Genomic DNA, 12,329 nt, shown 5'->3' with positions numbered 1-12,329 from the left:
ATCCATCCATCCATCCATCCATCCATCCATCCATCCATCCATCTATTCATCCATCCATCCATCCACTTACCTATGCACACACTGCTCCGTCCACCCAACCATCAATGTATCTGCCCATATGCCCACCTATCCATCCATCCATCCATCCATCCATCCATCCATCCATCCACCTATCCACCTACCTATCAACCTCTCCATGAGTATATCTGTCCATCCATCCATCCATCCATTCATCCACCCACCCACTCATACAACTACCTATCAGCCCGCCTACCATCCATCCATCCATCCATCCATCCATCCATCCATCCATCCTTCCATCCATCCACTTACCCATATACACACTGGTCCATCCACCAAACCATCCATGTATCTGCCCATCTGCCCATGCATAATCTGTCCATGTATCCATCTACCCACCCACTCATCTGTCTATCCTTTCATCTGCCCATCTACCCATCGGCCCACCTATCCATCCATTAATCCATCCATCCATCTACCCACCTATTCATACATCTACCCATCTGCCCATGCATCCATGCATCTAGGCATCCAGGCATCCATGCATCCACACATCCACACATCCATCCATCCATCCAGCCATCCAGCCATCCAGCCATCCAGCCATCCACCTAACCATTAATCTAGTCACCCATTCACTTGTTCACTCCAGTCTTTTTTTATATACTTACATTAGAAAAGGTAAATCAAGTTTACAGCAGTCCTTAGCCTGTCACGGCTGTTCTGCCTTCAAATAGTCAGGATGCTTTGTGTTGATGGTACTATTACAGATACCTGAACAGTAATCAAAACTTTCCTCTTGAAGTCGTAAGACTTGTTGTTCAAGGGTAATTGAGCAAGAACACATTAGAAAGGTGGTGATGGTTGCCTGGGGTGCTCTGCTATAGATACATTGCTCCTGAACCAGACAGAGTTCTGTGCTGTCTTTTCCTAAAAATGTCTCCAAATAAACATCCATTGGACTTTAAATGTGTTCAGTGGCAGTGCTGAGCTTAGCTTTGCCAGGACACATCAGGGAACCACATAGCACATCAGCCTGGGAGCGGTGCATGAGTAGTGGTCTTCCCTTCTATGCACAGGGCTCTGTCCCAACTTGGTAAGGCCTGGTGAATCCTGATTGGTCATGAGGCATCCAGGGTGGACGGGCACAGGTCCTGGATGTCCAGAGTTGGGAGCATCTATGGGCAAGTTGTCAGGCTGGATTCTGACAGTCACAGAGGACTGTGGGTACTCCCAGGGCATTTACCAATACAGACTCAGGCCCTGGGCCTTCCCCGTGTCAGGCTAGTTGACCATCTTGGCTTCGGGGAAATGCTTTGAGATGAATGCACTTGGATCCTGGTCCTTAACCTCAGTCTGTTCCTAAAGCAATAGCCTTTCTGGAGCTTGTGGCTACTGAGAGATGTTCATGGGACTGTGATGGGAAGGCAATGGGCAACTCCTGCCATGTCCTGGCTTTTCCCATGAGCCTGACTGATGCAAGGTCCATTTCCAAGGAATCCTTAGTAAGCATGAAGCCTGGGGCAGAAGTAATTGCAGTACATAGGTAGCTGGGCAATATTAACATGAAGAGTGTGCTATTATCATCACCCTTGGGACAAATATGACCAGGCACAGTGAAACTCCACTCCCAACTAAGCTAATGTGAGCAGAGCCCACCACCAAGGATGCCAGCCTTGGATGGAGACTGTCAGAGATGCTCCTGTCAGGAATGAGGTGTGTAGCTGTCATATTGTAGTTGTGTGGAGATGCAGAGCAAGGGCCTCATATGCTTTTGGGTCTCTTCTGTCCTTAGTTCCTGAGTTTTGTGTTTCCAGGTAGATTGTTGTATGGAGGTATTGGTTCTAGATCGACAGCTGCAAGAGCCACTGTGTAGTACTGTGATAGCCAGCCATACCTATATGTTCTTCTTTTCTTCTATGCCTTCCACCCAGTTACAGTGCCTAGCAAGAGGCCTGTTAACACTTGGGGGGGGGGCGGTTGATCCAGCAGGGCTTTGACAGCAGCTATAGCTTATTAGAATGAGTAGCCTAGGTGCTGATGATCACCAGACTTCCTTATGGCCTTCAGTCCTCTCCACATTGTTAGAATCACTTGGTAGATTTCAGACAAAATGTAGATGCTGAGCCCAGTTGTTAGATTTTCTGGTTTAATTGGGGTGCGTGCAAGGTAGCCAGGGGACTTGCAAGCTCCCTAGGGACTTGTATATAGCCAGATTTTAGCTTCCTGTCTTGTTCGTGTTCAGGTAGACTTGAGCTAATGATCTCAGAAAAAAAAATTCTCCCAAGTGATAGGCAGAAAGTTCTTCCTTCTGTCTAACTGTAATCTCTAACTTATTTTTACTCTTGTTAGCTGGGAAATGGGTAGCTGGCCTCTGCATCTTTTTGTTGGGGTGGCAAGTAGCAAGGTCCTGGGCAGGATAGCTAGTTTCTCTTGGGACTCCCACTGACTTTCCAAGGGCCTGTGGGGTTTTCTGTTGGGCACAGACTGAGTACTGTGCTCTGGGTGCTATGCTGAGCATTTTTACCAGATGCTGAGAGTAGCCAGAGCTCTTACAGGCTGGGGAATGTCAAAGGTGAACACAGCAGGAGCCATGAGTGTGTCCCTGTATTTTCACATGGGAGGGAGCTTTGACCCAGAGATTGAAGGAGACAAGATGGAGAGATGGAGAGCAGGGAGGCAGAGTTAGAACCCAGTCCCACACCCAGTTCAGGGATGAGCGGAAGCTAAGTCTGAGGAAGCTGCAGGCAGGTGCTCCCTGAAGCTGCCAGCATGCTCACATGGAGAAAGAAGCATCACCACGCTAGAATGAATGTGTGATGGGCTTGCTGAATGACAGTTGCCGGGTCTGCTTTAATGTCAGCACTGGCCTCTGACAGACTTCCCAGTTCTGTTGGCTTCACTTCAGTGGTGTGTTTCTTGCCTGGGGAAGCAGGTCTGCCTTCTACACACCAGCCCACCCTGGGGGCAGGGTGCTGGAGGAACAGAGCCACTGCCAAGTTTCCAAGGTACAACACTCATCACGATCATCCTTGTGGTGGTCAAAACTTCATTGTTCATTAATTAGTTAGTTCACCAGTTCCTTCGCTGCCTTTATGCCAGGTTCCATGCTGGGTACAGAAGTACTCAAAGGGTCACTGCCCTTGTGCTAAAGAACATCCTTCATCCTTATGTGGTAGGCTAGAGCTGTGCTGGAAAGGAACAGAGAAGGAAGAAGAGCCCCCATGAGGATGTGCTGGGACCTCTATGATGCTTTCATCCAACAGAGAGGGTGGAGGAGAGGACTTAAGGTTAGGACTGTGTTTTTTCTATGACCCCCCTCAGCATCTAAGCATCTGCCAGGCCCACAGGAAGGTTAGCAGCTAAGGGGGTGGCAGCTGAGACGGTGGGAGAATTCCCTGTCATATGTGTGTACATAGGAGGATCCTGGTCCAGCAGGACTCTGAACCTCCCTTAGTAATGAGCTCACAGAGATCAGAGACCCAGGGAGGCTTGACTCTGAGTGGAGCAGGGTATGTGTGTGTGCATGTGGTGGTCTAGGTGGGGGTAGTTTTCCTTGGTCGCATTCTTAAAGGGAAGTGGATGAACACATCCCATGTGTGTGGTGTGACTGATTCATTCCTGCTTGTTCTGGAGCTCAGAAGAAGTGCCAAACAGGCCCTTGCTGCTCTTGTCTTCTGTCCTTCTGCTCCCCTCCCCTTCTCCTACTCCCTGTCCTTGGGAGCTAAGAGCTCAAAGGCAGGGACCACCTGTCATGCCAAGGCTAAGAGGCAGGAGAGACTTTCCCCACCTCTGTCTAAATAGACAAGACTGTCTTGTAAAAGTCTGTGACCAGGGCCAGTCCTTATCCCAGGGCCACCAGGCTGAATTCTCAGGATAGGTGCAAAGATGTCTCTCAGCTGGAAGCGGAGGCAGAGTTCTCTCCGCACCCTGCTCCAGGCTGTGGTACGCTGTACTGGGGCCTCTATACTTAGGTAGTAAGTACCACAGAGGGCCAATCTGAGTGATTGTTTTGTACTGAAAAATTAAATGCAGGAGATGAAGCCAACAGCAGTTTCTACTAACACAGGGAAACTCAGAGCCACAAAACAGCTTTACAAGTCATCTGCTACACACGTGTCCCTGGCTGAATGTGTCCCCAAAGGCAGTGCACAGTCTGAACTGAATCATGCTAGAACTGGGGAGTTATCTGGGCTGCCTGAGGAGGGCTGCCTCTCTGAGCCGGGGATAGTCCATCTGTAGCCTGGCCCTGTGTGATTTGGGCTTCTGCACCTCTAAAGTCCTACGCGTGAAGGGTGGGAGCCATGTGAGCAGGAAACTTCCAGGTTAGGGTGGTATTTGCATAGTTTCTGAAAAGCAGGCAGCTAATGTCCTCAGCAGTGCTAGGGACCACAGGGACCCATGTTCAGAAGCAGACTGGTGTTCGTGTGCACTGCAGGCTGGTGTGTGTGCAGAGCTTCTTTTGCCTGCCTTTATGCCGGGTCCTTGCTCTCCCTCACCCCTGTTGCAACTGGGCCATGGCTGACCTGTGTAGGGCAAGGGACTTGGGTGTTTGCTTTCAGCTGGGGCCATGCACCTTGGAAGTGAAGAGGGGAGGAGGAGCAAAAAAGGTTCCCTTTGGAGCCACAGGCACCCGAGGGTACTTCCTGGTTTAGAAAACACATTCATCTACATGTCTCATTTGATCTCTTAAGAACATAGCAAAGTCAGCTAATATTTATTGAGGAATTACTGTGAACCATCACATAGCCTACCCTATAGCCTGTCCTCAAGTGCTGTGGGCACAGGGATCAGTGCATGATGAGGCTGGGGAGTTTCCTCAAACTTCTTGACTGCCTTGGCCCTTGTGCCTGGGCTCTGAACTGCTTCATTTGTGGGGCAGCCTTCTCCTGGCCTTAAACATTGGACTCTGGGACCAGGGAAAGCACACATAGGTGCTTCTGCTCATGTTTTGGCTTCTCAATTAGTGTTCCCCAGCAAATCTCCTAGATGCCCTTTGCTTATTTTTTTTCCCCTCTTACAGTCAGGCTCCTTCCCCTCCCTCTGACTGCAAATCTGGGTTCTCCTGACTGGTGGCTTTCCCAGGCCCTGCTTGTATAGCACAGGGCCTAGGTCCAGAGGAGCTCAGCTGAGGTGCTTGGGTAGGTTCTCAGAGGTAGAGCTCTGAGATGGACTCAGGTCTAGAAGAAGTTAGGCAGCAGGCCTGTAGGAGTCCCCTGTGGGTGCAGGTGAAACCTCTGGTGGCCTCAGCTCACCTAGCAGGTATCTCTGGCCACAGGTGTTGCAGCATTCATTGCTATTACAGAGCCATCTCCAGGCCTCCCACTGTGAGGCCAGCCATCCTGAGCTGGGTTTATCTGACTCTTATGTCGGAAGAACAGCCAGGGGTTGGTTCCCGAGCCAGAGGCAAAGACAGAGCAGTGAACTTCTGATTTCTTAGAACACCTCGCCACCTGCTGTTCCACATGCATGTTTGGGCATGGGTTAGCTGCAAGGGAAGGAACCTAAGCACAGGTTGTGGGCATCCCCGTTATCTAATATAGGATGGGTGGCCCCTTTTTTTTTTTTAAGGTCAGACTTTGCTGGTGATAGCCCCTGAAAAGCTGTGGATTCCTGAGGCTTGCTTGTGATAACCAGCTTTTTCTTGCCCTGTGGCAAATCTTCTTTGTTCTTTTCTAAGCAGTTCTTTCCTCCTCCTCCTCCTCATCATCATCATCATCATCATCATCCTCATCATCATCATCATCCCTTCTCCTAATAGCCAACAGGTCCCATCCCTTCAGAGACTTCCTCTTATGGTCTGAAATGGATTTCCAAGAGAACATGAAGTCATTATCCCTGCAATCCAGGTTGTTCATTGCCTGCTTCTCAGTTGTTTAGGTCTGTTCTTCTGGCAGGCAGAGCCACATCAAGGTTTCCCAGTTTCTAGAGACTCCACTTCCTCCCCAAGGGGCTCCTAGGAAAGAGCGAGGTAGTCGCTCTTCCCATCCCATCCCACTCACTCTAGAACTTCTCTTCCTGGTATATTCAGTTTTTGCTCTTGATCCTCAGTTTCCTCAGGAAGACTCCTGTTTCTTGGAGTGCTCATTTGGTCCTTGAGTACTATAGACTCTTTTACAGATTCATCAGACTCTCATGCTCCTTTTCTGGAGGCCCAGCCCCTCTCTACAGGTTCCTCCTGTCTAGAGAATCTTGGAGGAGCTAAGGAACACAGATATTGGGGCTTGTGGATATGGAAGCCCTGTGTGACCTACATAAGCCTCCTGCCAGGGAAATGAAGGATGTTTCTAATTGGGAACATGGCTTAATCAAGAGCACGTGCTTGGATGTGTAAAAAGTGTGAGGTTTAAATTTTTTTTTTTAATTTCTCATGAGAGAATTTCTTCCTGCTTTCCCCAGCGGAGCCTGGGGGAGCGTGTCCCGTGGTTTTGGATCTTTAAAATCCAACCCCCACCAGCCCCCACCACATAAATTATGGAATCTTTTACACTGAAGGGTTTTGTTGAGTTATTATTTTTTCCTGGTTTCCCAAGGCATCTCAGAGGTCATGGCTGCCCCACAGTTCCCAGACATGGCTGGAGTTGGACTAGAAAGCTGTTCATTTGTTCTCCAATTCTGTTCCTGTCCTTGAGGGGAGCAAGCATACCCTCTTCCCTTAGCAAAAGGGAGAAAAGGCTTGGCCTCTGGGTGGGCACCTGGACAGGTGCACAGTCTGATCGGTCTGTGGCTAGAATGCTGCCTCTGTGAGCAACTGGGCGAGGGAACAGCTGCCTACACTCCTGGCTTTAAATTTACTCCTCATTAGCACTGGCCACACTAAATGTGCATTCCCATCTCCCCAGCCTGCTGACACTTGCTGAGCCTCAATTTCATCTATGAGAGGCAGAAGTTAGCTGTGTAGGTCATTACAGACAGCATGTAGTGTGAACAAACCCTAGGAGTACCAAGTTTCCATCTTGCTCTGAACTTGGCCTTCTTGGAGGAGTGTTTGGGTGGTAAGGTTTCAAGTCAGACCAGAGCTGGGCTGGAGAGTGGGAAGTAGGGGAGGTCCCATGGATCAGAGTTCAAGGGAAAGTATGAAGCAGGTGAGCCCAAGGCACCAACTTGCTCAGCATACCTGTCCCTCCTGTTAGCTTTTCACTGAAGAAATTTAAAACGTGATCCAAAGCAAAGAGAAGGCTGTTACATAGTGTGTGGTCACAGTGCTCTGTTTTCATCTGGTCCATCCCTTATGCCCTCTCCTCCTGGTCCTCATTTTCCCTATGAAAGACTGTTAAAAGGCTTCACGCTGTCATTTCACCTGTAGTGTTCAGGCCCTGAAGGGACACATTTGGAGACAGGCAGCCCGAATGTAGACTCCCATGGTCCATGGTCAGACCTGCAGGGAATCACATAGCAGAACTAGAAGTCTTTCTCCATCAGCAATGGCATATGCTAGTTTTGTGTCAGGGATGGTCCCCAGCATCTCCCATGCCTTATCTCACTAGTCCTCAGGATGGTCCAGTTAGGGCAATTTTGGCCTTATTCCTGTTTATGGGTATGTGGAATGAAGCCTCAGAAACATTAGGGAGTGTGCTTAAACTCACATAGCTGGATAATAAGGAAATCAAAGGCTGAATCCTGGTCTCAGCTCTGGTCCTTTCTCCATCATATTTAAGGATGTTGTGTTAGACTATGAATTAGACTTGTTTGCTCCCTGGTCCCATTTTGGCCTTTGAGAAAGCAGCTCTCCCTTTGATCATTAAAAGACTTGCTTTCTTGCTTAAAGTATGTGTTTACAGTTAGAGTTATTTTTTAATTTCTCTTGTGTATGGGGGGAGGGAGGACTTTCCTCTCTTGCCAAGGTTATGGCCTCTCCTTCCTCTTGCCAAAAGCGGGTGGTAACATCTTTATCTACCTGCTAAAGTGGGCCAGGTGGGCTTAGTTCATACCTAAGGACATTTGGGGTGGAACTTTTTTTCTAGTGGAAGGCAGAGTGAGATTGGAGAGGGAGGGTAGTTGTCCCGCATTAAGAAAGAGTTAGGAATGAGGCTACACTTCTATACTTAGAGAAGGGAGGAGATGTCAGGGGCTGCCCTGCTTATACACTGAAGGCCTAAAATCAGCCATAAGCCTAAAATCAGCAAAAGGCCTGTCATACATGTATACTAACACCAAGTCTTGGTCTCTGTGGATAAACACTGAAACAGATGGCTATAAGCTACTGTAAACAGGCAGCTTTTGTGAAAATTTGCCAGCCTGAGTAGTCATAGACCTTGTAAATAGGTAGCCTTAGCAGATAACACCAACTTAGATAAGGACAAGTGAATCATAGACAGTGTCATAGTGACCTGTCCCCTGAACCTTCACCCAACTGATTCCCTGTTCTGAAAGATATCTGTACTCCCCCTGAACACCCACACTCCAGTGTCATCCCCTTCCCCACATCCTGCCTTTTTGTGTTTATAACCCCTGTGTGAATAAGTAAAAATTATGATTTGATTTTTAAAAAAAGAATGAAGCTACAAAGAGTCTAGGATTTCCTGTGGCTGTCCTTACCTTTGCCACCTTACTTACCAGTTTGTCCCTGGTAGCTGCCTGAGCCATCCTGTCTCTTTCTGTCCCTCAGTAGTACCGCATAGCATGGACATCTCTCCAGCAAGGGGAGGGTACACTGAGTCCTCCATTATCTTAAAAGCAGAGCCAGAGTCATTGTTGGATCTAGTCCTCCTCCTTGTGTCATAGTACACAGATCTGAGTGGCATCTTTGGGACACAGGGATGTCTCCTAGCATCTTCACATTGTAGCTCTGCATAGCTGCCATCTGGCTTCTACCTCATCTCTCAGGAAGGGAGCTTTGCCAAGCACCTGTAGGTGTGTGGTCATGTGCCAAGGGCCCCATGGGTATTGTTATCGCCTGATTCCCGTGGGGTCTAGGAAGTAGCTATCACTATCAGTCTGTCTCAGCCTCTGTGGCACATGATACCATGGTAGAAAAGGATAAGTAGTTCCCCTAAGTTAACTAGTTGTCACATGCAGGAATAGATGTTTGAGCTCACTACTACCTTACTGTCATCTGTGGTTCCTTATACTGCCTTACCTCTGCTGGACCATGGTGTTAAATACATGCAGGGCATTAATGCCTGTGATTGACTGAGTGTGTTGCATATTATCTTGTTGTGGCACTGACATTGCATTGTGTCTGAGAGCTTGGGGTTGGTGACTGCTATTGTCTTTGGATCTGTGTAAGGTGCACGCTGACCAAGCATGGGAGAGAATGCTAAACATCATGAACCGTTAGAAAAAAACACAAATTATAATAGTATGCTATTTTCTTTCCTTTCCAAAAAAGAGAAGCTACAGGGTTTGTTGTGCAGTACAGGGAATGGAACTAGAGGGCCTTTAAAAAATGTAATGATAATTGCTAACATAGTACAGCTTTGCTTTGCAGTGTGGACATCAACACTCTGTGGAAAATAACATTACAGTGGGCACCAGGAGCTGTAAGAACAGTCCTCACCAACCAGGCTGCACATGTCAGTCTCCCTCCTAAGAAAATAATCAGAACTCCTGGCACATGCCCTGCGCCTTGAGGTTCTTACTGAAGAGAAGTTTATAAATGAGTGTTGAAAATGATTCAATGGCCCTGAATTATGGGAGAGAAAGTGTAACACACAGATGTGTGGGTTTGCAATGTTATGGACTGCTCATTTGAAACGTCTCCACATGGTTTACCTCTCACACTGAGAAATTGTTTTTTGGGGGTACAGTGTCTTTGGAAAATATGTGCAAACCTGCAGCTCTCTGCTTTCTATGATTTCAGCTGGGCCTTACTTTTTCTGCTGCTGTGGTAAAATACCCCAGCCAAAGCAATTTATGGATAGATGACAGATTGAAGGTGGGGGAGTCATGGTGGCAGGCGATGGAGGCAGCTGGTCACATTGTGTGTTTAATCAGGAGACAGATGATGAAGAATGCTCCAGCTTAGCTCCTTTTTATACAGGCCAGGACCATATCTCTACATACCCCCAAGACATGCCCAGAGGCTAATCTAAGTAATACCTCACTGACTTGCCTAGAGGTTGTCTCTTAGGTGATTTCAGATCTCCCCCCCCACTTGACAATCAATAGGTTTTTTGTTTTTGTTTTTTTAAAGCAAAAGATAGTTTATTTAGGCCTGGCCATTTAAAATCTGAATATATACATAAATACATACATACACATATACATTCAAATATAGTGCTTTCGGGAAATTAAACAAATAAAATAGAATTCCTTCATCTTTTCATCTCCCTTCCCTCATACAACTACTGCCAATGCAGGCCCAGGTAGTCATCAGCTTCTCAGTACTGCTAAGAATCACACGGGCTGGATCCTATTATTAGTATCCTAGAAAAGCAAAATATCCCCAGGACTTCAGAGATTGCAGAGTATTCTGTGTAAGTATATCTGAGAAGTAACTTAATTTATATTGCTTGTTCTCTTCTACTAACATAGCAAACGAAAACACAAAGCAAATTTCCTACTAGAAAGCAGATGTGTCTCTTCATGTATAATTCAGTGAAGGGAGAATTGGATGATGAAGAGTTTATTTTTCATTAGTAACCTTAAAATCTGAATACTAAAATTAAGTTAGTAAACACCATGGCTCTCCTGAGCCATGGATAGAGGGCCAGTCTCAATGCTCCTTAAAGATAATAGTCAGCTTGGAAAATGGATATGGAAACTCATGCTGAACTACTTAGCCTCTCTAGCAGTGAGAAATTTAGTCTAGCATGGCATTTGTTAATGTCAGTGTCTACCATGTGGTTTTCTGTGTTTCAGATACAGAAGAACAATGGATACTACTTTTTATGAAAAGTTTTAAGCCTTGAAAACCCTCTGAATATAAATAGTCCAAATACCAGTTCCATTTCTTTCCCCTGAACAGAGCTCAGGTGTACTGTCATTTCTTCTGGGCTCTCCTGTAGCAAAAAGGAAGCCACATAGCTCAATAGAGAAGGATGGTAGACAAAATTTAAGGTGTTTTTAATACTCTGCTTCTCCAGTATTTTCTATGATTTGGGGATCAATGTATACTCCTTTTTCAAATGGTCTGGACATCCATAGGCAACAAACCATAGCTGTCAAATAGTAATTAAATTCTTTGCAGACCTTGCTGCTGAGATTGAACTCTGATTTTTTTTTTTTGGCAGCTGTTAAATTTTCACGATACCTGTACATAATGTAGCAGAGTTGGTTCAAGATAGTGGCATCCAGACTTAGGAGTGCAGAATGCAAGATCACAGGAGGAAACACCACCACCAGTGGAAGGTCATAATTTATATATATGTCACACACCTTCTCATAGAAGTCCAAAATAAAGTGCAACAGTAATGTACTGCTGCTCTCCAAGTGAATTGCTACCATGGACAGCCAGCCAAGGTACTCAATTCAGACACAGAACTCATGGATCCACCCAAAGTTGTCTCTAGTGGACTGTCTGTCGTGGATTGCACATGGGCATCCGTAGAGAGCCACAACAGCCAATTCTGCAGTAATTCTTTCAGACTTTGAAGAACACTACACTTGAAATAAATGGTTGATGTAAAGAAGAGAGGTGATAGATGATCAAAAAGAAGTGGCTTTACCTCAGAGAAGCTACTGAATGGGATCCAGGCCAGAAGCCGAAGGAACTGTGACCGACAAGAGAAGCCATCCAAGAGAGGCAGGCTTTTATACAAGAATGCCTCACAGGAGTAAAATCCCTCTTGTAAGAAGCACTGCACATTGATGACCATGTCCAAGAAGTTTATAAATGCCTTTTCTTGTTCATAATTATTCATATTATACCACACACATTCTTCTTGTAATGCTTGACTCAACCAATAAGAGAGCCTCAGTAAGATCGACTCATCTTTGACACAATTAATATAGTGAAGTAGCAGAGAACCGTTTAGCACTGAGCTCATCTGAAAAGGTAGCTCTAAGCAATGAATTTTCTCTAAAAGTTGAGGGAAACGTTGAAGCTGTTCTAGCGGAAGTGACCTATCACTGCTGAGATAATCAAACAGACTCATCTGCTTTTCTCCACAGTCTTTGTTAGCAGAATTTAGTGCTGATATAACTGAGTGAGAATTCCATTTTCTTTTTAGAGAACCGCCAGTAGTTGGACCTAATGGAAGCTTTAGAGGTTCCAGAAAAGCTCCTTGGTTCCTTAGCTTCACAGCAAGGAGAGCTGAACTCCACAGGTTTTTTTGAATTATTAAAAAAGATCTTCTTCCTTACAGGCAAAGATACAGAAATCAAAGTAGGAGCGAAGAACTTATACAGTGACAACAAAGCCTGGA

General features: G+C 46.3%; 1 pseudogene; it reads right to left on the bottom strand.

Moving 5' to 3' along the window:
• Positions 1-10,798: 10,798 nt before the first annotated feature.
• LOC114632878 lies at positions 10,799-12,321 on the bottom strand (annotated as a pseudogene).
• Between the last annotated feature and the right edge of the window lie 8 nt (positions 12,322-12,329).

Source organism: Grammomys surdaster, unplaced genomic scaffold (genome assembly GCF_004785775.1).
Source record: "Grammomys surdaster isolate TR1022 unplaced genomic scaffold, NIH_TR_1.0 446, whole genome shotgun sequence".
In the NCBI taxonomy this organism is placed as follows: Eukaryota; Metazoa; Chordata; class Mammalia; order Rodentia; family Muridae; genus Grammomys; species Grammomys surdaster.
This window is presented reverse-complemented; position numbering and strand designations above follow the sequence as displayed.